Source organism: Mercenaria mercenaria, unplaced genomic scaffold (genome assembly GCF_021730395.1).
Source record: "Mercenaria mercenaria strain notata unplaced genomic scaffold, MADL_Memer_1 contig_3629, whole genome shotgun sequence".
NCBI lineage: Eukaryota > Metazoa > Mollusca > Bivalvia > Venerida > Veneridae > Mercenaria > Mercenaria mercenaria.
Window position 1 is genome coordinate 32,926 of NW_026461786.1, and position 27,431 is coordinate 60,356.

The 27,431-nt window shown below is 36.6% G+C and overlaps 1 long non-coding RNA gene across 3 annotated transcripts in view; it reads right to left on the minus strand.

Moving 5' to 3' along the window:
- Positions 1 to 11,017, minus strand: part of LOC123550098 (uncharacterized) — a 34,811-nt gene extending 23,794 nt beyond the window's left edge. For 2 of the 3 annotated variants that reach the window (XR_008369299.1, XR_008369297.1), the window contains exons 1-4: positions 10,891 to 11,017; positions 10,476 to 10,597; positions 4,078 to 4,210; positions 1,197 to 1,300 (exon numbers count right to left, since the gene is read on the minus strand). This is a non-coding gene — a long non-coding RNA (uncharacterized LOC123550098). The remainder of the gene's footprint in view (positions 1 to 1,196; positions 1,301 to 4,077; positions 4,211 to 10,475; positions 10,598 to 10,890) is intronic. The other variant, XR_008369298.1, reaches the window with a different exon arrangement.
- Between the last annotated feature and the right edge of the window lie 16,414 nt (positions 11,018 to 27,431).

Sequence of the window (27,431 nt, forward strand, 5' to 3'; positions counted from 1 at the left end):
CAAGATTAACATTCTGACCAAGTTTCAATAAGATGTGGTCATATATGCAGCCTCTACAGTGTAAACTAGCTTTTCCTTTGATTTGACCCGTTGACATAGTTTTTGAACCCACATCACCCAGATTCTGAACTGACCTAAAGATCATCAAGGTTAACATTCTGACCAAGTTTCATGAAGATACAGTCATAAATGTGGCCTCTACAGTGTTAACAAGCTTTTCCTTTGATTTGACCTGGTGACCTAGTTTTTGACCCCGGATGATCCAATATCAAACTCGTCCAAGACTTTATTGAGAGTAACATTCTGACCAAGTTTCATTAAGATTGGGCACAAATTATGACCTCTAGAGTGTTAACAAGCTTTTCCTTTGATTTGACCTGGTGACCTAGTTTTTGACCCCAGATGAGCCAATATCAAACTCAGCCAAGATCTTATTGAGGGTAACATTCTGACCAAGTTTCATCAAGATTGGGCCAAAAATGTGATCTCTAGAGTGTAAACAAGCTTTTCCTTTGATTTGACCTGGTGACCTACTTTTTGACCCCAGATGACCCAATATCGAACTCATCCAAGATTTTATTGAGGGTAACATTCTGACCAAGTTTCATTAAGATTGGGCCAAAATTGTGACCTCTAGAGTGTTAACAGTCAAATTGTTGACAGCGGACAACTGACGACTGACGGACAGACGACGGACACAGGGCGATCATATAAGCTCACCTTTGATCACTTCGTGCTCAGGTGAGCTGAAAATGAACAAGGATTAGTGACGTAATTTCAATTACATTAATGTGCTTAGGCTATGAACTGTCAATACTGAAATCGGTTTGTTTACAAAATGTAACCAGTTACTTCAATGGTTTGTGTCTGATACAATAATGGAACTGATGTGGAAATTCAACTTAATTACTAAACCAGCTCTAGTAATGTACATGTATCTTCAAGTTACTGAAATGTTATAAACCATCCTTGTTAGGGTATGTAACCTAAAATTTATTTATAATTAAACTAGATTTTCTCTTGGGTTTTCAATGTTTTTGCTTTTTCAATTCATTGTAACATTGTCATCTGGTGATTTTTTTTCCAACTTCAGCATTAAAAGTGGTGGACAACCTAATGAAACCTCTGGGCATTATTTCATGCCAGTAAGTAAGCCACTGCAGATTACAAATTACTGATTACAATTATATACATACTTGTATGTGAGCTTTCATCCTCTAGTTTCACCATACTGTACAAACTATCCAGCCAAAAGAATCCAAACTTCTGTATGCCATATTGTTCAGTGCCCAGTATAAACCTTTCAAAAATAATGAAAGATTGTTTGGTATAAAGTCACACGGACACAATTCAGGTGATACGGCCACATTCCAGCTTTGTGGAAGGAGACCCAAGCTGCTTTTGTGATGATTATTTCTGACATGAGCAGGAATCTGAATAGAACCAGACCTTATGCAAGTAAGCAGCATGACTTTCTCGTATAATGACTGCAGCTGAGCTAGAGCTTACAGAGGTCCAGTGCAAGTAATCTAAGTCACCTACATTAACCACTTAGCCACAGAGGTCCAAAATCAGACTCAAGCATATGTTATTATATGTAAGGTAAGCTAAGACACATGGCATTGCTGCTTGCTAAACAAGAGCTGTGACAGGAGACAGGATGCTCAACTACTTAGATGCTAGATAGTGAAACTGGGCATATCTGAAGAAGCCAGAGCTGCCAGACTCCAATGTGAATGAAGATAATGGACAATAGTTTGAGTCTGTGTTAAAAGTATTAAGTAATAAGAGAGATAAAGATAAAGTGTATCAAAACATTAAATAAGTATAAAAGGGACGTGGTGAAAATACAGTGCATTCGCGGTGCTGCGAATCGCAATTTAACGAAATACCGGTATACTACGAAAAGGTGTTGTGGTCCCGGCTGCTTTCCTACTTAATTATTTGTTAAAAAGTCGCGGTTTTACGAAAATGCAATTTTACAAAAAAGCGCTACTACGAATGTATTGTTATGTCCTTTAAGCCTGTTTTCAACTTGTTTTAGTTGCGATTTTATGAATACCTCTATCGTCTAAGTTTTCACACCTTCCATAATGGCGTGAAAAACACTTTAGAGTGGAAAATGTCACTATCAATTAGCTGGGTGTAAACAGTTATTAAAGTGAGAAAACTATTAAATTCAAAACAAATGCTGTACACTATGACACAAGTTAGTAGTTTTTTTTCTCCTATAACTATCAGATCGGATGGCATACCAGTCACACTTGCTTTGATATCTATACGCCTCAAACAGTCACTGCATAAAGAAGAGAAAAACATATTTAAGTCCTGATCGTCTGTAAACTGTCGTTTTATTATTCCGAAAAATTCAGTGAAGGGTAGCTGAATCGGTATATGTATTTTTGAGTTTTTTCTCGTGCAATAACATACCGTGTATATATTTTATGTACAGTGAATAAAAACTGAAGAAAAAAACAACACGCTTTACAATCCAGATACCATCTGAGCTCAAATTCGAATAAGATCTGTAGAAAATCCAGAAGTACATATAAAATTGGTATACATGTACTCTGATACGAAAATCACATATTTAAATATCACGGGTTACAATGTGTAAATATTAAGATGCTGTATAGCGAAATTTCCTATGCTGCGCTCGAACGAAAATGCGATATTACGAAAAAGATGGCCGGTCCCTTGGCTTTTCGTAGGATCGCGGTTGTACTGTACATCAAAACTAAACTAAATTCTTAGCAAAAAGGGGGCATAATTCACAAAACATTGAGGCAAGAGTGACTGCCCTTGTGTCAAGTGATGTGGAACGACTACTTTAAGTTTAATCTCTGTATAATAGAAATATCGTCCAACTCATGATTTTCTAAGTCCAAAAAGGGCCACAATTCTTGCAAAAAGTAGGATTGAGTTATGTTTTTTACTGTACAGAGTCAGCTTATGATGGTGAACAACTCTTGCAAGTTTCAAAGTAATAGCTTTGATAGTTTAGGAGAAAAGTTTACCTAAACATAAAACTTAACCAATAAATCTGATATTTTTTAAGTCCAAAAATGGCCATAATTCTTGCAAAAAGCAGGCTGGAGTTATGTTGATTGATGTACAAGGTCAGCTTTTGATGGTAAATAAGTGTTGCAAGTTTCAATGCAATAGCTTTGATAGTTTAGGAGAAAAACTGGCCTAAACACAAAACTTCACCAAGAAATCTGATTTTCTAAGTCCAAAACGGGCCATAATTCTTGCAAAAAGCAGGCTGGAGTTATATTTCTTGCTGTTCAGGGTCAGTTTATAATGGTGAACAAATGCTGCAAGTTTCAAAGCAATAGCTTTGATAGTTTAGGAGAAATGTTTACCTAAAGATAAAACTTAACCAAGAATCTGATATTTCCTAAGTCCAAAAGGGGCCATAATTCTTGCAAAAAGCAGGATGGAGTTATGTTTCTTGCTGACAGGGTCAGCTACTGATGGTGAACAAGTGTTGCAAGTTTCAAAGCAATACCTTTGACAGGTTCGGAGAAAAGCTGACCTAAACATAAAACTAATCCAGGCAACGCTGAAGCCGATGCCGACGCTGATCAAGTCATGACAATAACTCATCATTTTTCCCCCAAAAAAATCAGATGAGCTAAAATGGGAAAATTTATGAAATACTGTGCAAGAGTTATGGCGCTTGTGTTATATTAATGAGTGATGATGCTGAACAATAATTTTAAGTGTAAATCAAATCCTTTCTGCAGTAACAGAGATAGAGTGAAAATGCATCAAAATCAACTTTTAATTCTATGTAAAAGGGGGCATAAATCATGAAAAGTTGGTGCCAGAGATATGTACCTTGTGTCATATGATGTGGGAGAATTTGGAACAACTGTTTTAAGTTTGAATCCATTTAGAAATAACTGCACCAAAACTTCAACCTGAAATTCATACAGAGTGTACTATATACTGACTAAAGGTTAGGACTAGGTTTATAGTAAGTTTGATAGTGTATGTTTAAGGTGTGCGTACACTCAATGCTGGAGATTAAATGTCAACTATAACTTTTCTAAATACAAATGATCTATTTACTTGTTAAATGTTTTCTATCATTTGCATGAAATCTGAAAATCCAATATTGTTCCCTTAATACAGCATGTAGAATACAGGCCTTCTCTTCTGAAGTCTATGTTTTGTAGCCATTCTGCCTCACTGCTATTTCACACTACAAAAGAAGAAACATTTTTTCTAACTGTTCAGAAAATATATAGACTACTAGATGTTACTAAAAGAAGTTATTGAGCAATTTAATAATAACAACCCAACATTCATGACCTGTATCTTAAAATTAGAGAAGAAATTTTATGCAAGGTTATTAAACAGCCAGTCATGCAAAACAAAAATGATCAAACTAAACAAAGCCTGCCCGCTTAGCTAAGTAGGTAAGAGCGCTGGTCTACAGATCGTGGTGTCACGAGTTAAATTCTCGGGTGGGGCATATGTTCTCCATGACTATTTGATAAACAACATTGTGTCTGAAATCATTAGTCCTCCACCTTTGATTCATGTGGGGAAATTGGCAGTTACTTGCGGAGAACAGGTTTGTACTGGTACAGAATCCAGGAAAACTGGTTAGGTTAACTGCCCGCCATTACATGACTGAAATACTGTTGAAAAATGGCGTTCAACCCAAAACAAACTAACTAAACAAGTCTTCGGCTTAACATGTCACTTGACCTTCCATGCAACCTAGAAGTATTTCAGCTATTTGAAATTCCATACATTGCAAATTTGGTCACCAGAAGAAACTAGATGCCCACAGACAACACGCTCGCCCTTTCACCCCTGACCTTGACCTTGACCTTTAAGATAAAGCCTTTCTCATTGAGTTAAACATTCATGCCAGATATAATCAAGATTCCTCAATGCATGTCAAAGTTATGGGCCGGACAAGATCTGACCTTTGACCTGCAACTGTGACCTTGACCTTTGAGATAGGAACCTAGGGTTTGGGCATGTTTGCTATTCAGTGTGTATCTTTTTTAGTAAGCATCCCTTCTAAAAGCTAATTATACTGTCCAAATTCAAAGATGGACAAGTTTATTATAGAAATTTAGCAGGGTTAGGGTTAAAAGCCATGTCACTAAATAATTTCAGATAATGAACACTTTTCAAAACAATTTCAACAAATGGTGAACAACTTAGGGAAAAAGCAAAACAGATTTGTGTAACTGTAGAATTGCATATCTGATACTTTCAATCCAATATCATTTGTGGTTACTGACATTCCAGCTTACACAAAACAAGAAATATCTTTTAAAAATGATACATGATACTGGTTGGGATTTAATTTGTTGAAAATGTTGGACTGTACACTTTACAAAAGAGAAAACAGCATTTCTGACACGTTTCAGTAGATATATCAGCAAAGAGATGACATTTAATGATTCAAAATCTTATGAAATGCTTGCATTTATTATAATAACTTTAATCAAGTAATGGAAATCAATCTGCAAATACACTACAGTTTACAGAGATAGCTGAGCTCATAACGATCGTCAACTTCACTATACATAAATAGTAACATAACTTGTAGGTCCAAAGTCATTATTGAATTTAACCTTTGACCTCCAAGTGTGACCTTGACCTTTGATATAGGAACCTGCAGTTTGCACATGACACTCCGTCTCATTGAGGTTAACATTCATGCCAAATATAAACGCGATTGCTCCATGCATGTCGAAGTTATGGTCCAGACAAACAAATCCGGACGGATGCACACACAGATGCAACGCACATACACCGAACAGCCATTTGGACAACTATGTCTTCACTTCGGCAAGCGGGCTCGACAATAAACTAGTGGCCCCTGGATAAATTTTGGAGAGTATCTTACAATGATGTTATAGACTAAGCTTCATGAAGACCCACTTAGCAGTTCAGGAGAAAAAGTCATTTAAAACATACTTTTCTATTTTTAGATCTAGCAATCCTAAAACACCCTTATTTAACAAACTTAGGACAGGACCTTATAAAGATGCTACAGACCAAGTTTTCGTGAAGAACCATCAAGCCGTGAAAAGAAGTCATTTAATGATATTTCTATTTTAAGCTCCAGCGCCCCTACCCCCCCCCCCCCCCCCCCCCCCTCTAGCCCCCCCCCCCCCCCAATGAACATTTCTGAGGAAATATTTCATAATAATTAAGCCTGCAGTTTTTGGGAAAGAGATTTTTACCCTTTCCTTTTTGTTGCAAGGGCACAAAAATTCTTTAAGATTATTTGAAGGAATCTGAAATGTGAACATCAAAGGAACATTCCTTGGAAGTTTGGATGAAATTGGCTTGGTGTTTTAGGTGATGTTTTTTAAAGAAATTATTGATAACAGGACAGATGATCAAGTCATTCAATAATCCTAAAAGCTCACCATCGATGCTGAGTGCTAGGACTGGGTGGGGATAATTTGGGTGAGAGCTTGAAGAAATTTTGTAAATAGTCACCTAACAAGAGCTGTCAATATTGGTGGCAAATGCCTCTGAAGCATGCCCAAGAATGCTACAGTTGTCTGCACAAAAAACACACATCATTTCGTAACCTTGACCTTGACCAAGTAGACCCAGGTCATAAGTGTGACATACCTTCTCAAAATGGTTAACATTTGTGTCAAATTATTTTCAAATCCCTTAATAAATGGCAGAGTTATTGACCAGACAAAAAACACCTTTGGCTTCTAAGTGTGACTTTGACCTAGGAGCTTGGAGCTAGGGATCTGAGTCATGCACATGACATGTCATTTTAATATAGGGAACATTTATACCAAGTAATTTTAAAATCCCTTCATCAGTAGCAGAGTTATGGACCAGACACAAAACATACCCTATTAACCTTTGACATCTAAGTATGAACTTGACTTTGGAGTCTGGGTCTCGCACATGACACATCGTCTCATTATGGTAAAAAGGTGAAAATTTATGCCAAGTTATTTCAAAATCCCTTCATGGATGGCAGAGTTATTGACCGGACACAAAACAGACCCTGTTAACCTTACCGTTGACATCTAAGTATAACCTTGACCTTGCAGGGTTTTTTTTTACGACTGGGGGAAGAGGCCCCAGCCTGTCATTGGGGGAAGAAAAACGCGCGCGACGATCAGTTTTGGGGGATTTTTTCACTCAGGGGGGAATTTACAATTATGCATAATAAACACTTTAAACTATGTTTTTATTACAATCATATTCTTGCAACTTTTAGCAACTATACACACTGTCACTTAGCAATAGATGGACTTGCACTAATGTTCACTTATCATTGTAACAAGGTGGGTGGGGAGAGTTGAAATGCTCAAATCATTGAATATTTAAAGGTCACATGCTTTTATTCACAAAAAAATGCTTTAAAATAAGAGTTGCTTTTGCAAGAGTCATCATATTATTATTAAATGCATACTTTTGTTGGCTTCGTATTTCAATTGTACTAGAAAATCTTGTAAGAAAGGATAAAAAAGTCCGAAAATCACGATCGCGAAAATGTGTGACAAATATGAAAAAACGAAAGCAAACATTAAAAATTCTTGATAAAATACCCGTTTTAAATTTTATCTTTTCACCAGAACTATTCCATACTTATAACATCTGATTACTTAAAACATTTATATATTTTATTTTGCTCTAGCAAAATACCTCGGCAAAGATAATAAATTTGCGTAACGGCCGACCGGCTTATTTAATCGAATCAAGCACATAAAATATTTACTTTAAATTAACAACACATATTACACAATACAGCATAAGCTGTTACCGCTAATTAACAAGAGGTACAAACACGATAATCTGACGCTGCATTGTTTATCAATCATCTATATTACATACTGATGATAACCACGTGTCAGTCGGCGTGTGGCGTGATTGACATCTGTCAGTAGCTAATTAACATACGACGCTCCGCCTACTGTCATACTTACGCTGGTGTCGACAAACAGTATGAAGTTCACTGGGATTTTGATTGACAAGGGGCAGAGCTTTCGAACTCGTTACGCATCAAAGAGTATTACCGCGAGACAAGCAGACGCCCACGGCATATTATGTGCGGGTCAGATACGAGTTTTTATCGATTTTCGCTGGTCAAAACCGGAACCTCGGGTCCTAAAAGCTCTTCTAACATTTTTATACTATTTCTAAAGGTTTTCACACCCTTTGAAAATTGTGAAAGACCGTCTGCAATTGTGAACGGGTCCGATATTCGGTCGGGAAAATCGCTGGGAGTAATCTCCATTGCTTTGTTTACGATTTTGGAGGGGGGAATTTCGGACGTAGGGGAATTTCGACTGCGGTAGGGGAAATCCTTGGCTGTGGGGGAAATCCTCGGCTGGGGGACGAGGCCGATATTCGGCCTCTGCTATAGAATAAAAAAAAACCCTGCCTTGGAGTCTGGGTCTTGCACATGACACGTCATCTCATTATGGTAACAAGAGTGCCAGAATGTCACAATATACCCCCGTCACAGCAAATTTCTTTACTCTAGCACCTGTACTTGCAAATGGAATTTTAATTTTGTGGTTGTTTAGTAATCATTGTAAGTCATTTGTTTTTCTAAGTCCACAAAAAAAACTCCTTACCAGGTAGAGATACCTTAAAATACATCTAAAATTTGAAAGTAACATCTATGTTGTACCACAAAAAAGTGGTCTTGTTTTTTCCCTACGGTCAATTATAAAAAAGTTACAATATAAGTTATTTATAGTAACAACTAAGGGAAGATAATCTTAAAAAAAAAAAAAAAAATCCAAAAAAAAAAAAAAAAAAAATCCAAAAAAAAAATTGTAAGTCCACACAAAAATCTTTACCAGGTAGAGATTGGTCAAAATAAACCTCATAATTGGATGTAGCATGCATGTTGTACTACAGAAAAGTGGTCTCGATTTTTCTCTACGACTAGTAATGAAAAAGTTACAATATAAGCTATTTATAGTAACAACAAGGGGAAGTAATTCTAAAGAAGGGAACAGCACATGACACTTCGTCTCATGATGGTGTATAATTGTGCCAAGTTACATCAAAATCCCTCCATGCATGAAGAAGAAATGCTTCTGACAAAGTCATTCTTGTATCTGACCTTTGGCCTCTAAGTGTGACCTTAACCTTTGACCTAGGGACCTGGTTCTTGCGCATGACACTCCGCCTCGTGGTGGTGAACATTTGTGCAAAGTTATATCAAAATCCCTCTATTCATGAAGAAGAAATGCTCCGGACAAGGTTTTCATTCTTGTATCCTTTGACCTCTAAGTGTGACCTTGACCTTAGACCTAGGGATCTGGTTCTTGTGCATGACACTCCGCCTCATGGTGGTGAACATTTGTGTCAAGTTATATCAAAATCCCTCTATGCATGAAGAAGATATGCTCCGGACAAAGTTTTCATTCTTGTATCCTTTGACCTCTAAGTGTGACCTTAACCTTAGACCTAGGGACCTGGTTCTTGCGCATGACACTCCGTCTCATGATGATGAACAATTGTGCCAACTTTCATCAAAATCCCTCTATGCATGAAGAAGATATGCTCCGGACAAAGTCATTCTTGAATTTGTCCTTTGACCTCTAAGTGTGAGCTTGACCTTAGACCTAGGGACCTGGTTTTTGCGGATGACACTCGGTCTCATGATGGTGAACAACTGTGCCAAGTTTCATCAAAATCCCTTCATGCATGTAGAAGATATGCTCCGGACAAAGTCTGTGGACGCCGCCCACCCACCCGCCCGCCCGCCATCCTGCCCACCCGCCCGCCAGGGGCGTTCCCATAATACGTCCCATTTTTCAAACGGGCGTATAAAAAGGTAAAAACTGATGCCAAGTTATTTCAAAATCCCTTCATGGATGGCGCAGTTATGGACCGGACACAAAATGAACCCTGTTAACCTTTGACGTCTAGGTATGACCTTGACCTTGGAGTCTGGGTCTTGCTCATGACACGTCATCTCATTATGGTAAAAAGGTAAATGGATGGCAGAGCTCTAAGTGTGACCTTGACCTTGGAGGTTGGGGTCTGAGTCTAGCGCATGACATGTTGTGTCATTATGGTGAACATTTATGCCAAGTTATTTCAAAATCCCTTAACGGATAATAGAGTTACAGCCTAGGCAAGAATTTACATCTATAGACAGTACAATGTTGATATGCCCACCTGGGGCATAAAAGCATCTGTGTAAATTTATTGTACAATCAAACCAGCAGTTGTAGAAGAAAAGATATTTTTTCAGAAAAGGGAAAACTTGCCCTACCATTTTAAATAAAACGGAATGATTTGAAGGAAAGTAGAAATTATTTTGAAATCGAGTCTGTGGTATTTTCTGAGTTTTCAAAATAGCCATTAAAGAGAAAACTAGCTTGGCCCATCTGCCATTATTTTAGTGGATTGAACTTGGTAGATCACCTAAGGAACACTGCTGTGAAATTATTTTGAATTTAGATCAGCATTTTTTTTAATACTTATTCTCTTACATTAACAATTCAATCTGTTGAGCAACTCCCTACATCTCATAACAATACCCTTCACAGACCTACAGCCCGATTCTCCTGGAATTCTGGTTATATAGCTCCCAGCTTGCTTTCCTGCAGCTTCACTATAAAAAGACACATTTTTCAAAATAATCAAAACAGGTACACAAAATACCATAATGAATCTTAAATTGAGTTACCTCCCTTAAATCATTTTCAATTTAATAAAGTCAGTCCCTATTTATGAAATATAATCTCTAGGTTTAGACCTCACACTGGAAAATGACTTAACTAAAATATGCCTTCTATTTAAATAAATATTGTAAATGATTTTCACAACTCAAAGCTGCTACAATAGTGCACAAAGTAAAACAACTAAATAATGTTGATTCTTGCAATTTTATCAACGAGTACATACCACATCCTTATCCCTGAATCCATATCCTTTTTCCATGACACTCAATGGCACACAACAATAGGAATTTCTTGGTTTCTCACTGCAGCATGATCTGCCATACAAAAGAAATTTTTCCCTATATAACATAGATCTAATATTAATAAGGTACATAATGTTAGTTAATAAATACATTTAGTATATTAATACAATACATGTTACTGCAATTTTTCATGCAAATTTACATCAGCCGCACCATGAGAAAACCAACATAGTGCATTTGCGACCAGCATGGATCCAGACCAGCCTGCCCATCCACGCAGATCCATGCTGTTTACAAATGTTTTTTCTTATTGCAATAGAGTTTGAAAGCGAACAGCATGGATCCAGACCAGCCTACGCATCTGCAAATGTACTAAGTTGGTTTTCTCATGAAGCAGCTCATACTAGTATTATATTTAATAAATAAGTGATTTGATAATAGCCGTCTTACTTGTCTTAGGGCAGTTGTATTGGCCCCAAGACAATGTTATTAAATAACCACATGTACTTGAAGGACTCAAAATTTAAAATCTGGACGCGACCATCAGAAAATAAAAACATAGCCAGTTAAGTTATATTAGCCAGAACTATCCATGTGTCTGTAACACTTTGCCTTCTTTACTGTTCAATTAAAAGAGCAAGTACAGCTTACTGGTACACAACATTGTACTGGTTTGAAACCACTATCCGCACAGGACCAGTTTCCGGACACATGAAATAACCACTTTATTTTGGCATTATTAACGCAGCTGTTCCATCTGGATCATTTGGATGTTTATTCTTCATGTCTACAATTAACCACTGTTTTACAAGGCTGTATAATGTTAGGTTTTATGATGATACCTCACCTGTGTTTACAAAACTACTTTCCGTCTTAATAGGGCATGAAGATAGAATTGCACATGCGCAGTAGTTTACACTTGTCGAGGTATCAAGTGGAACTACATATTAATTGTCTGCTGATAAAATGCGCTACTTTTAACTTCATGGTAATAGTTACATAAAATACAGGGCTGTCGAATATTGTACTAATTTTATTCTAGATCTATATGAACTATCAAGAATTTGAATTAAATGAAATTTAAGTTTCTGTAGTTAGCCTCTCGTTGCTTTCGTAGCTGCTATTGAAAGTCGGGATATCTTTCATGTGCATTTTTGAAGAGATTAAGGATAAAGAAATGTGTAAAAATAGTTCAATTACTTATTTTGATATCAAACAGTCAAAATAATTCGATGTTCAGAATGTCTTATATTTGTGACAGGCAATCTAAACGTCAAAACTTTGAAGGACCAAAATAATGGAAGTTAAATCACCGTACACAGTCATGTTAAGTTATTAGTTTTATATGGCGTGTAAACACACGGTAAACATTGATCGTGTATAGTACATACGAAAGTTTAAATCAGAAAAATCGTAATTTTGGATATTATTTGATAATTTGTACATGGATTAATTAGGAATTGAATCCACTTTTGATACCTGTAAGTTTAATTTTAATTTATGGCCAATTTGTGAAATAATCGGCATTCAAACCTATAGCATGTAAAGCGTCAGCAACGATGAAAATTTCATCAGAAGTTGCTTCAACTATTTTGGTCTTTCGAGTGTTTGACGCGAGTGGGGATATTGCCCATATGAAAAAATATCTCAATATATCTGTCACAGGGTGAGAAAAATGTGCAGTCAGTCCGGGGCTCAAACCAGGGACCCATCGCTTACAGGACAAGTGCTCTACCGACTGAGCTAACCTGCTGCCTGACACATTCTATCCATACAGTGACATACACCCCCACAAACTGGAAATTCGTCCTTGAATTCCGGAGGTACATAATATTGCAAGCGTCGTAAGACTGACCAAACAAGCAAGCCACGGTCCCATGTTTGGCGCCAAATGTCAAAGGGTGAGAAAAATGTGAAGTCAGTCCGGGGCTTGAACCTGGGACCCCTCGCTTACAGGACGAGTGCTCTACCGACTGAGCTAACTGGCTGCCTGACACATATTCTAACCTTATGTGACCAAGTCTGTACCATGACATTTCCTAGGATCGCGTCAAATTTGTTGGACTAGATATCAAAATAACAGCAAAATTTCATCTGGCTACTGGTTTACCTCATGGGGAAAATAACTTCTTTTTAAGTACCCAATTTGAGGCCCCATGGAACCTATATTTTATGTAACAGCGGGATACTTATTTCAACACTGGATGCAGAAGGAGTCGAAGTTTGTACAGTTTGGGCTTCATTTTTGTCAAATATACTCAGCGTCACTGAAAAGTTACCACCCTAATGGCCCTTATATTTTAAAAATCGCATAGGACTTTGTTAAAAGCATAACAGGAGTACATTTTTGACACAAGTGAGATGTCACTGGTGTAAAGATTTGTCAACTCCATTTGAAGCAAGGAGTGCACTTGCAAAATGACTTTTTCAAGCAATGTCGACATGTACGAAAATTCTATTGCAAATCAGTCATTGCACTTGAAAGTTAGTCGACAGACTAGAAGGAACACCTTAAACAAAAGGACCATGATGGTCCTGAATCGCTCACCTCTTCCCACATGATCCAGTTTTGAGTATGACGTCGTTTTTTCTATTATTTGACATAGTGACCTAGTTTTTGAGCTCATGTGACCCAGTTTTGAACTTGACCTAGATATTATCAAGATAAAAATTCTGACCAATTTTCATGAAGATCCATTGAAAAATACTGTCTCTAGAGTGGTCACAAGGTTTTTCTATTATTTGACCTGTTGACCTAGTTTTTTAAGGCATGTGACCCAGTTTCAAACTTGACCTAGATATCATCAAGGTGAACATTCTGACCAATTTTCATGAAGATCCATTCAAGGGTATGGCCTTGAGACCTTGTTGAAATCGCAGTTGACCCAGTTTCAAGCTTGACCTAGATATCATCAAGATAAACATTCAGACAAACTTTCATACAGATCCCATGAAAAATATGGCCTCTAGAGAGGTCACAACGTTTTTTCATTATTTGACCTACTGACCTACTTTTTGACGGCACGTGACCCACTTTCGAACTTGACCTAGATATCATCAAGATGAACATTCTGACCAAAATTTATGGAGATCCATTCACAAGTATGGCCTCTAGAGAGGTCACAAGGTTTTTCTATTTTTAGATCTACTGACCTAGTTTTTGACCGCACATGACCCTGTTTCGAACTTGATCTAGATATCATCAAGATGAACACTCAGACCAACTTTCATGAAGATCCATTGAAAAATATGGCCTTTAGAGAGGTCATAAGGTTTTTCTATTATTTGACCTACTGACCTAGTTTTTGATGGCACGTGACCCACTTTCAAACTTGACCTAGATATCATCAAGATGAACATTCAGTCCAAATTTCATACAGATCCCATGGAAAATATGGCCTCTAGAGAGGTCACAAGGTTTTTCCATTATTTGACCTACTGACCTAGTTTTTGATGGCACGTGACCCAGTTTCGAACTGGACTTAGATATCATCAAGGTGAACATTCTGACCAATTTTCATGAAGATTTCATGAAATATATATGGCCTCTAGAGAGGTCACAAGGTTTTTCTATTTTTAGACCTACTGACCTACTTTTTAATGGCACGTGACCCAGTTTCGAAACTGACCTAGATATCATCAAGATGAACATTCAGACCAACTTTCATACAGATCCCATGAAAAATATGGCCTTTAGAGAGGTCACAAGGTTTTTCTATTATTTGACCTACTGACCTAGTTTTTGATGGCACGTGACCCAGTTTCGAACCTGACCTAGATATCATCAAGGTGAAAGTTCTGACCAATTTTCATGAAGATCTCATGAAATATATGGCCTCTAGAAAGGTCACAACATTTTTCTATTTTTAGATCTACTGACCTAGTTTTTGACCGCATGTGACCCAGTTTTGAACTTGACTTAGATATCATCAAGATGAACATTCAGACCAACTTTCATACAGATCTGATGAAAAATATGGCCTTTAGAGAGGTCACAAGGTTTTTCTATTATTTGACCTACTGACCTAGTTTTTGACGGCACGTGACCCAGTTTCGAACTGACCTAGATATCATCAAGGTGAACGTTCTGACCAACTTTCATGAAGATCTTGTGAAATATATGGCCTCTAGAGAGGTCACAAGGTTTTTCTATTTTTAGACCTACTGACCTAGTTTTTGAAGGCACATGACCCACTTTCAAACTTGACTTAGATATCATCAAGTTGAACATTGTGACCAATTTTCATGAAGATCCATTGAAAATTATGGCCTCTTGAGAGGTCACAAGGTTTTTCTATTTTTAGACCTACTGACCTAGTTTTCGAAGGCACTTGACCCAGTTTCGAACTTGCCCTAGAATTTACCAAGCTTTACATTCTGACCCATTTTCATAAAGATCCCATGAAAACTGTGACCTCTAGAGATGTCACAAGGAAAAGTTTAGGCCTGCACAGACGGACGCACGGACGACAGACGCTGTGCGATCACAAAAGCTCACCTTGTCACTTCGTGACAGGTGAGCTAAAAAAACAACAGAATATCCTTGCTAAGAATGCCACGTTTAAGCCACCATCAACGCCATCAGGCCATTGGCATGGTTGACGCTGAACTTTTATGTCGTGAAACTGCATGTCGTATGTGCTGCTGCTGCTGTACGTTCTCACCCAACAGTCATGAAATGGGTTTGGAGAGGGTGCGACACCTTACGTACCAGTCACTTTATGTACCAGACACTTTATGTACCTCTTTGACACTTAGTGTACCACCTATATATTATATAGTGACTGTATCTCATTGTGTAGCACTGTCAATATGTGATAATTACCTGTGAAAACAACTTTGATTTAATCAGCTTAAGTCCATAGAATGTTGTTAACATTCCTATGTGCATATAAATTACCTTATTAATTATGACAATTAACATTTAAATTTAGTAAAAAAAACATTTCAAGTAACATAAAATAAAACATTTTCATCAAATCAAAACAAAAATGATCATCTACTATACATCATATATGTGGTACATAAGCAGGCTGGTAACATTGCCCGATTGGGCTTTCAACATAAAAACTAATATTTCTTGAAAAATAATGCAGATAATTCTTTCAAACTTGGTCCATTTATTAAGCATAACATATGATGCATGTTAAGATAGAAATAACTGTGTTGCCTTCAGTTCTGTTAGAATTACTTCCCTTTTTCAGACTGTTATGATGCATAATTTTTGAAGCCCCCCAAAAATTAGTTTTTTATGCAATGTTTAAACGGAAAAGGGTTCAATGGCTTTCTATTGCTCCAAACTTGTGCGCCAATACCTTTATTCTATATGGCTTCAGATCTAAGCATAGCTGTGAATCACAACTGATCAGCTTTACACAAGAAGTTTACGACAACCTTGAGCAAGGTCAACAAACAGATGTAATAGTAATGGATTTTAGTAAAGCATTCGACAAGGTTGATCACAATAAATTGATATTTAAACTTAATGAGCTGGGTGTCCACCCTCTGGTATCACAGTGGATAATGTCATTTCTGAAGGGTCGAACCCAAAGAGTAGTTGTAGACGGCTGCACTTCTGACACCCTGCCTGTCCTGTCCGGTGTCCCTCAGGGATCCGTCCTAGGGCCCTGTCTCTTTCTGGCTTACATCAATGACCTACCAGATTCTATTAGAAGTAAGGCAAGACTGTTTGCAGATGATACCATAGTATACCTTACAGTCAAGTCCTCATCTGATGCCCAAACACTACAAAAAGATTTGTATGCCCTTGAAAAGTGGGAACGGGACTGGTCAATGGAATTCAATCCAGACAAGTGTGAGGTGCTGAGAATTACTCGCAAACGAAACCCTGTCATGTTTCCTTACACCCTGCATGACAAGGAACTGAAATCTACCGATACAGCTAAATACTTAGGTGTTACACTAACTAAAGACTTAAACTGGTCTGAACATATTAATACTATTTCCTCTAAAGCAAACAACTCTCTTAAATTCATCAAAAGAAATGTTCAGACAACAAACAAAAAGGTCAAAGAGAAAGCCTATAACACCTATGTCCGTCCACAACTCGAGTATTGCTCATCCATCTGGCACCCCTGGCAAAAGTCCCTCTCATACAAAGTCGAAAAAGTGCAAAGATCAGCTGCACGGTTTATCTTTAACGACTATAACTATACAAGCAGTGTAACCCAGATGATTAACACCCTAAACTGGCAAACCTTAGAACAACGGCGCATACAATCTTCTCTCATCTATTTTTACAAAATCCGAACAAATCATGTATGCGTCGACCATAACTATCTAACTCCGACCAGAAACCTTAACTACCTAATTCCACAGTCCCGTACTCAATACCACATGAATTCCTTCTTCCCCCGTACAATCAGACTATGGAATGGCCTTCCCCAATATGTACAGTCCAGCCCCAGCCTCAACATATTTGCTGAGCGGCTGGCCACTGTACATCTGCAGTAACTTCCTTCACTATGTTTTTAACTTAGCACCTGTAGTAATTTTTATTCTTTGCACCTAATGAGTTTTCTCATTTTTAACACTGCCCAGACAAGCGCCTTCCAGTCATAATCGTTAATGATTGTTGGAAGTATTATGTAGATGTAGATGTAGATATATATTTAGGGTGAATAATTTGTTTCTAGTGCAGATGTATGAACACTTTTTTTACAACTTACATTTTTTTACAGTGTTGTAAGTGAAAGCACAGTAAAATGTATACATTCATGTACAAGCGCAATAATTTAGAGCATGAGAAAGCCATTGAACCCTTTTTTGTTTTAAACATAACATTAGAACATATGTTTTTGGACTTCAAAAATTATGCGTCGTAAAAATCTGAAAAGGGGAAATAATTCTACCAAAACTGAAGGCAACCAAGTTATTTTTATTTTAATTTGTATCATATGTAATGCTTAATAAATGGACCAAGTTTGAAAGGAATATCTTCATTATTTTTCAAGAAATATTAATTAGTTTTATTGTCGAAAGCCCAATCGGGCAATGTTACCAGCCTGATATGGTGTCCAAAGTGGTACATAAAGTGCTGGTACATAAAGTGTCTGGTACATAAAGTGACACATTCGTTAGGAGACATGATCAGGCAGGGTCTATGAGTAATAGACCGCGCACAGGCCATGAAAAAGTGACGTCGATATTGCATAAAAAAGTAAAGAGGTATATATTAATTGGTAACTTTTCAATGAAGTTTTTGTTGAAATATTGGCGCCGAAATATGATTACAGACAACTCGCCAATAGCGGGTCACTATCAACACTTTTAGCATGTGGTGATGAATGTTTAGACTTTCATAATGTCTAAACTTACTAACACTTAAAACTATTGCTCACATTCATTTAAATGTTTGATTTATTTGAATCTATCTTTTATGTCTGAAGTTATGATGAACTATTTAAACCTGTCCGATTCACCAACAGGGGGTCACTTTTGCCAATAGAGGGTCACCTAGTTTATCATATTTCCTATCCATTTAAAACAGACTTTTTTCTGACAAAACATGACTGTGGTATTGGAAATAAACATTTCAAGGCAGAATATAATGAGAATCAGTATGTTTACATTTCAAACAGGAGATACTAGGTAAAAGGAATATAGCGCTAGTTTTCACAGTTGTATTTCTAAGCATAATTAGCACCAACTATATCTAAAACAAACAAAAAGTATTGATGCACAGAACCTTATTCATTTTTCTAAATATGCCAGTTCAAACCATTATTACATCAAATCAACCATTGATTTGTATTTTTAAGCAGAATAAACAATCTTTTGATTATCCCTGATATGGGTGACCCTTTATTGGCTAAATGGCCGCCTCTGCTTGATGGCACTTTTTTTAATCAAAGTCAATCTAAAATTCATAATCATATTATTCCTATGAAAGTGTGTGTTTCACTCTTCAAAATGGTACCGAATTTGTGTGGTTTTATCTAAGAAACTGTAAGGTATGCTCAAAAATATTCTACTTCGAAGAATTCAAGAGTGCTAAAATCGGTATCAAGTCAACTCGTCCCCTAGTCAACTCGTCCCCCAGTCAACTCGTCCCCGATTTGGTCATTTCGTCCCCCCAAATTGGTCATTTCGTCCCCATCGTGATAAAATTTGGTCAACTCGTCCCCATTTTGGTCAACTCGTCCCCCTTTAGGTCAATTCGTCCCCCTTTTGGTAATTTTGTCCCCATTAATATTTTAGGCATTTTTGTTTTTATGATATTTTTGACTTTGAAAACTTGTATTTAAAATCATCGTGAGTTTTGAAGGAGTTATATTGGAAATAGTTAACTTTAAAGGTCCAATACTAAGGAAAGTGAACATTTTAATTTCTTTTAAAAAGCACAGAAACTATTTCATTTTATTGGAAAATGAAAGTTGGTATGTAGAAATTCGAAATAAATCGCAGTATATGTACAATTATTTTTCTATGAAGTATGAAGAAAGTTAAAAAGACCTGGGGGGTCATTCTGTCGATTCATTGAAATTTCAACATAATACACATACATTTCTTTGAGTTCCAAAGACCTTCTGTAAATTTTGACCTGCCAATCTTCATTATTAAGTGTCTTGCAGAAGTCTATGCACTGGCTATGAAAAAAATTGCCAACTCACTTTCCCTTAGTAATGGACCTTTAAATAATTAGGTTTGATAAAATAATAAAAGATATATACTGAAAATATAAGACATTTAACTGAAATAAAATAAAATAAAAATGAATACAATGCCCTTAGTATTAAAAATATAATATAATAGAAAATCTAACTTTTTAAAAGAGAGAGCAATAAATCCTTACCCCTGGTCATAATAAAAGAAAGTTTTAATTAGAAATTCAATAAAGAATAAATCAACAACTAATATCTGTCACATATGTTTTATAAAAATAACCAACATGCTTTATATTCATTTTTGTCATTAAAATAATAAGAAAAATACTTCAAAAGTAGGGAGACAGTGGTTTCTAAAAAAAGTAGAATGAGCATGTCCCTGCATACGAAAGGTGTTAAAGGTTATTAATCACATTAAAAGGCGTTGATTGGGCTGATTGGAAGGTGTTAATGGTATTTAATTGCATGAGAAGTTGTTGATTGACCGAATGAAATGTATCAAAATTTCCCCCTAGTTGAATTAAATGTGTTAATAGTTGATTGAAGTGAGGAAATTATTTGTTATAAAAAAGTTTAATAAAAAGTTTAATCTTATTCAAGAGTTTGAAAATAAGCAGCATCAAATACGGACATTTAAACAGTAATCATGTTGTCCAACATAGCAGACTTACAAAAACAAAGAAAAAAAAACCCAGAAAATCCTCCTTGTTAAATCGATCATTTTTAAAGCAAAAAGTTCTTAAAACGAACGAAAACTTATATATTTTTAGCATAAAATATACTTATTTGAAAGAAAAAACAATTTAATTTATCATACTTTGATTTTTTTTTCAAAAATACGTTTTAAAAAGGGGGCCGAAAAGGGAGGACGAAATGACCAATTTGAAATCGCCGAGGGGGACGAAATGACCAAATCGGGGACGAGTTGACTAGGGGATGAGTTGACTGTAAATCCTAAAATCCAAGTCGGGAAACTGGTTGCAAGAGTTATCTATTCATGGAACTCAAACTCATTAGATTAGATCCATCTTCTTTTGTGTAATAATTGCTAAGTGATAAGTTTATATTACTGGATACTTAAACATTGTATACTCTAATATGTATAAGAGAGATTCACATTTTATTTTCAAGTGACCCGCTATTGGCAGTGATCAGGCTGGTAACATTGCCCGATCGGGCTTATGACATAAAAACTAATATTTCTTGAAAAATAATGAAGATATTTCTTTCAAACTTGGTCCATTTATTAAGCACAACGAGTGATACAAATTAGAATAAAAATGACTTGGTTGCCTTCAGTTTTGGTAGAATTATTTCCCCTTTTCAGATTTTTATGACGCATAATCTTTGAAGTCCAAAAAAAATGTTTTAATGCTAAGTTTAAAACAAAAAAAGGGTTAAATGGCTTTCTAATGCTCTAGATTATTGCGCTAGTACATGAATGTATACATTTTACTCTGCTTTCACTTACAACATTATAGAGAAATGTTAGTTCTAAAAAAAGTGCTCAAACATCTGCACTAGAAACAAAGTATTTACCCTAAATATATAGAATAAAGGTATTGGCGCACAAGTTTGGAGCAATAGAAAGCCATTGAACCTTTTCTGTTTTAAACATTGCATTGAAACATAATTTTTTTGGACTTCAAAAATTATGCATCATAAAAATCTGAAAAAGGGAAGTAATTCTAACTAAACTGAAGGCAACAAAGTTATTTCTATCTTGATAAGCATTATATGTAATGCTTAATAAATGGACCAAGTTTGAAAGAAATATCTTCATTATTTGTCAAGAAATATTACTTTTTATGTCGTAAGCCCGATCGGGCAGTGTTACCAGCCTGGTGATTCTCTACTGGCGAGTTGACTGTACTGTATGAAAATCTGTCCGGCTACTGGTCCAAACCAGCACAGTACTGTATATCCTGACACTAAATTAGCAGAATGTCGCAGACATCATTTAAAGTCCTTTAATAACTTTAAAGTCATGTGCTTATAAGTTATGTGTTGTTTGACTGCTCATACGACGAATTGCGACCTTCTGTGCAAATGGCGCATTTGGTTAAAGGGCAGTAACTGTGCGCTGTCAAAACGCCATACTCTGCCAATAACCGATAATAGATAGAAATAGTTTTACATCAGGGCATATAATATGCTTTTGATTGACAACTTTTAACCATAATATTATTTTATATATATAGGGGGTATTTTTGTAAAGGCAGACTAGCTTCTAGGGTCTTATTGATACATAGCCCACAGAAACCTATGCATGCTGGGCCTACAGCCCACACAAACCTATGCTGGGCCTACAGCCCACACAAACTTATGCTGGGCCTACAGCCCACACAAACCTATGCTGGGCCTGATATTGAAATTTCAACACAAGGTATCGACGAACTTCTCAACAACCTTAATCCCTATAAAGCTGCAGGGCGCGACCAAATGAGACCGGTCGTATTTAAGAATATTAGCCGAGAGATCTCCCCCATCCTTACAAAACTCTCCCAAAAATCCCTGCAGTCCAGTACTCTGCCAGATATATGGAAAATGGCAAATATTGCTTCCATCTTTAAGAAAGGCTCTAGGTCAGACCCAGCCAATTATCGCCCGATCTCTCTTACCAGTATCTTGTGTCAAACCCTGGAACACATTGTATCCTCTAGCATAATAAAACACTTCACAAGGAACGATATGTTCTATGAATTGCAGCATGGTTTCCGAAAAAGGAGGCCTTGTCAAACTCAGTTAACAATGTAAGTAGAAGATATCCTTCCATGTACACTTAATTGGTACAATAAGAAGGGCATGCACACATTTTACTTAATAATAAAAATGCTAAAAACAGAATGTTAGATCTAAGTGCAAAAAAATCCATGTTCAATATTTGATTCTTAAGCCATCATTTCATCATTTTCTCCCTTTTATTTTGTATAATTATGTGCAAACGTAATCACACTTACGCTATGATGCAAACGTAATCACACTTACGCTATGATGCAAACGTAATCAGGGGCCTTTTTACACAAAAATGTTACCATTTTTATCAAAATTCTAAAATCAGAAGTCCCTCATCAAATTGTACAGAAGTGTTTACATTATTGGCAAGGAATAGCACTAAACAAGTGTTTGTGGCTGGAAGAGTACATAAGTGGGCTCCTGTCTCAGTGAGTCACTTGTTGTTTCCAGCCAAAAGTGACAAAAATAAGATAAACCCTTCAGAAAACTAACCGATGACCGCGGAAATACACTCACTTGGCCAAAAGTTAATCCACGTTTTTGGAACCACCGCTTCTGCGAAAGCTATGGCCATTGTGATCTTAGTTACTTAAATGTTTTATTCGACTAAATGATTTAATGTTTTAAGGTAATTGTTATCGCAAGCAATTTAATAAAATTTTATTAAATATTGCAATATGATGATACTTTTGATGCTAAAAATGAGGTGCGCGTTTTCTTCTCACTTTCGGTCATTTATATTGTTAGAATACTGTTTAATTGTTCACTGTATTTTTCATATTCAGATGTATTTTCCATCATATATAATTAAATGACCAGATTCACATGTTTCATTTTTCTTCGTATTTGTGTTTCTTAAAAAAGTAAATAATAAGTTGTAAATGCTTACATTGTCTGAAAAAAATAATCAAAGATTGACAGACTCCAGTGGTCACGTTGTCTTGGCGGGATCCGGACAAATTCCCCTTGACACAGGAAGCCGCACCATGTTTTTCCTTTGCTTGTTTTGTTTCATTGGGTTTAACGTCGTGTATTCATAAGGCGACTTTCCAGCTTTGATGGTGGAGGAAGACTCCAGGTGCCCCTCCGTGCATTATTTCATCACGGGCGGGCACATTGGTTCCGTAAGCCAGCTGGATGGCATCCTCACGTGGAGAATTCAACATCCTTAGTGAGGCTCAAACCCACATTTGTGAGTGGAAAGTGACTCGAAGTCAGTGACCTTAACCACTCGGCCATGGGCCCCCATGTTTTTCCTTTGTGAAGGACTTTTGATGATCCGCACAGGATAATACATTACCTGACACTTAAATTTGAAATTTGTACATGTCTTTTAATGCGAAAATTGTACATTCTTTAAGAACTCATGGAAATCGAAGTTTCACTGTGTGAACTTTCTGTAAAATCGAATTTCATTATTTGGAAACTATGAAATACAACGAACCATGCATATACGTAAGAATCTTACACCAAATTAGTGAGTTACCGTATTCTTGTAAAAATGAAATATCTATTCCACTATTCATCTACATCTACATCTACATCTTTCACCCAACCGTTGATTTCCGACTATCACTGGGCGGCGTTGTCAGAGAAACAGTTGTTAAAGAAATGATATGTTACAATGTTAAAAGAATTAAAGCTAAAAAAGACAGTATGCTACAGTTAAAATGGACAGAGGCAATAGAATTACATCTGACCACCGCCAGCCTCTCTCTAAAGATACTGAGACTGGGGCTAGATTTAACATAAGTTGGTAGGGAGTTCCGGAGTCTATTTCCTAATAAATGGTCTTCAATGTACTTAGAAAAGATCACTGTGGTAAAAAAAAAATGACTTTATTGTAATTTTATTATGTGATTGACAAGAATATAGATCTACATGTAGTTCTTTTTAAAGGTATTCCAAACAATTCACTCCGTGGTGTGCTTCTACAATAGAAGGATTAGCGGCTATTGCGTTCAACACACCTGATCTACATGTGTAGATTATCACCTTAAAATCACCCACATACTATTATCTGCTACGTGAGTTACAGTATGATCCGTGTGTCTACACTCAATGTAAATACAAAATTAGAAATCCAAATTACCCTATCTCTCTCCCGTCTGTTCAGTCATTATCGCCCGATGGTGAAATGGTAACACGCTTGACTGTCAATTCAGCGGTCCGGGATTCGAAAGGTCCGGGGTTCGAATCCCGGTACAGAAACGGGAAATTTCCGAGATGCTCTTCTGTGTCTCCCACCTAACTAAGTGGCCAGTACTGGTTCTTCCAGGAAGGACGACGTTGCGTGTATTAGTGCTTCACACCGGGCACGTTAAAGAACCAGTCGGACAGGCCTGTATCTAAAAGGAATTGTCTCTCTCTTTCGATTCTGTGGGCTTTGTCTCATTCTGCCCCTCTGGTCAGATCGTTCTGTGTTTGTACTAGTAGAGCATGAATTCGGCACCCGAGTAGCTGTCTTTGTTTATCATGCATGAAAAGGAAGCCGTATAAATCTGGTGTAATAAAATATATAATATATGAAACCCGTCTGTTTCTTTCGTTACACCTGTCTTTTTTATCATTATACATGTATATCTTTTGATCGAACGTATCCCATCAGTGTTCCTGGATTCTATACCAGTATCAACCTGTTCTCCACAAGTAACTGTCAACTTTTCTACATGAGTCAGACGTAGAGGACGAATGGTTTTAGAAACAATTGTCTTTTATCAAATCATCACAGTGTACAAACTCCTCACCCATGAATCGAACTCACGACCCAGCTAATAAAATGGACCGTGGGGTCGTGAGTTCTATTATGTTGATAAATGATATCAGAACAGAACAATACGTCTTCCACACCTGTTCCTTCATCATAACCAGTTTGTTCAATAATTCATGTCCCGTTTGTTTCTTAATCATAATCGTTTGTTCCATCATTATATCTGCCGCATGAGTTCCATCATTTCACCAATATGTATATGAGAGCGTTCTTTTGACGAGCAGAAAAGTTCTGTTTGTTGTAGCTCTTCGCGACTGCAATAATGTAGTTTATGCCAAGACCCGCGGTCGAAAAATGGTCAGTAACTGGGTGAAGTCCGTACATATAAGAATTTAAAATCCAGTTGTAAGCTATGTCGCGCTTCTTAATACCAGTTGAGAATTTTTGTTCAATTTCTTTAAGAAAGAGGGCCAAGGACTAACCTAGTGAAGTTTGATTTTTAGCCATGGAATTCCATATCGGGTAATGTAGTAATACTCTTTCAAAACTAGTCATAGCAAAAATCTGAGTTGTGGTGCAGAAAAAAATTAACAGCGTTCAAGAAAATAAATCGTATTCCATATGACATGCACGTATCACTGTATAACACCGCACGTTCGGTCGAATTGTTATCCTAGTGTAGCAGGTAACGGCTAGTGAAAGTGTAGTTTATTCTAAAGCTAACCAAAGTGCGAATCACGTGACATATGTTGGGAGTGAACTCGTGTTCATTCAGTAGGCAGTAAAGCACGAGGAAGGACGCAAAGCGAAGCAGCGAGGGACACAAGGCAGTAAAGAAAGGTAAATATATTAAAAAAGAAATGTTTAATTACAGTTTCACTTGTTAGACTTTTATTTGATATTCAGATTGTGTGTTTTTTTTAATATGCATCACTTTTCTAGATTTTCTCGAGAGTGATTTGGCGCCAATGGCGGGAAGATTTTTTTCTGATGATGTGTTAGGCTTGAACCAGTTTCGTGAGGTGAAGGTTGCCTGTAATCATGATTATTTACAGTGTTTGATTTGTATAAATCTCAGATTTTGAGAAATACAGGCCTGAATTTTGTAACTGACTGTCAGCTCATTTGGAGCACTTTTGTGTGTGTGTGTTTTTTTGTATGGCCAAGGACAATATTGCCCTCCAGCTTGCAGATACTAGTCCATTTTCCTTATTCTGCTTATTTTCTGTGCATTTGGTACTCCTGAACCGAACTAGCTGCACCTAATATTTATATGCTAGCATATGTGTGCATCCTGTGTAACTCTTCAGTTAGCAAGTGGTAAAACATTTGACTAGTGTCTCAGTACAGTGCTTCGTATAGCGGATAGCTAACTAATTTTTCCTGTATTCCAGTTCAAAGAAATGAAACTTAATAGTTTTTTTTCTGTATATCGGACAGAAAACCGCTATACTTTTCAAAACATTCAGCTTTTAATAGAAATTCATATGTTTTTACTCTCCATGCCATTGTTTACATATGCACCTGATTTAGGGTGTACAGGATAGCTTTGGTCATTTTTTCCATTATTAGTTTTATAGTAATATAAAAAATATTGGGAAATTTGTTTAGATGTGGATTTTAAACTAATACTAATAATGGAAAAAACGACCAAAGCTATCCTAATTATTTTATAAAAGCTATTTAATTTGGCAGAGAGCACAAGCTCCAGGCTCCTAATTCGAAGGATATGGTCATATTTTGGGGACCAAAAGGAATATTGACATGCATTATTTTGCATAAATACTTACTGAAAGTCAAGGTTACATTTAGGATTCAAAAGTAATGTAAGATATTGTCAGGGCTGTAACTTTTACAGTGTAGAGAATTTCTAGCTTGACTTTTCAAAGAAAAAGTAGAGCTATTGCACTCACCCCGGTGTTGGCATGGGCGTCGCCATTGGTTAAAGTTTTTGATAAAGTCAGATATCTCTGTTACTGTCAAAGATATTGACTTGAAATTTACTATCAAAATCTGCACCAGGAGAAACAATACCCAAAACTCTGATTTGAATTTTGACGAGTTATTCCCCTTTTTAACTTAGAATTTTTTATTAAAGTTTTTGATTAAGACAATATCTCTGTTACTATCAGAGTTATTGACTTGAAACTTGAAATAGTTATTTACTATCAAAGTCTGCACCAGGAGAAACAATCCCCATAACTCTGATTTGAATTTTGACAGAGTTATGCCCCTTTTAACTTAGAATTTTCGGTTAAAGTTTTTGATAAGTTCAAATATCTGTTATCAAAGCTATTGACTTGAAACTTAGAATAGTTACCTACTATCAAAGTGTACACCAGGAGAAACATTCGCCACAACTCTGATATGAATTTTGACGTGGTTATGCCCCTTTTTAACTTAGAATTTTCTGTTAAAAGTTTTTGATAAAGTCAAATATCTCTGTTAC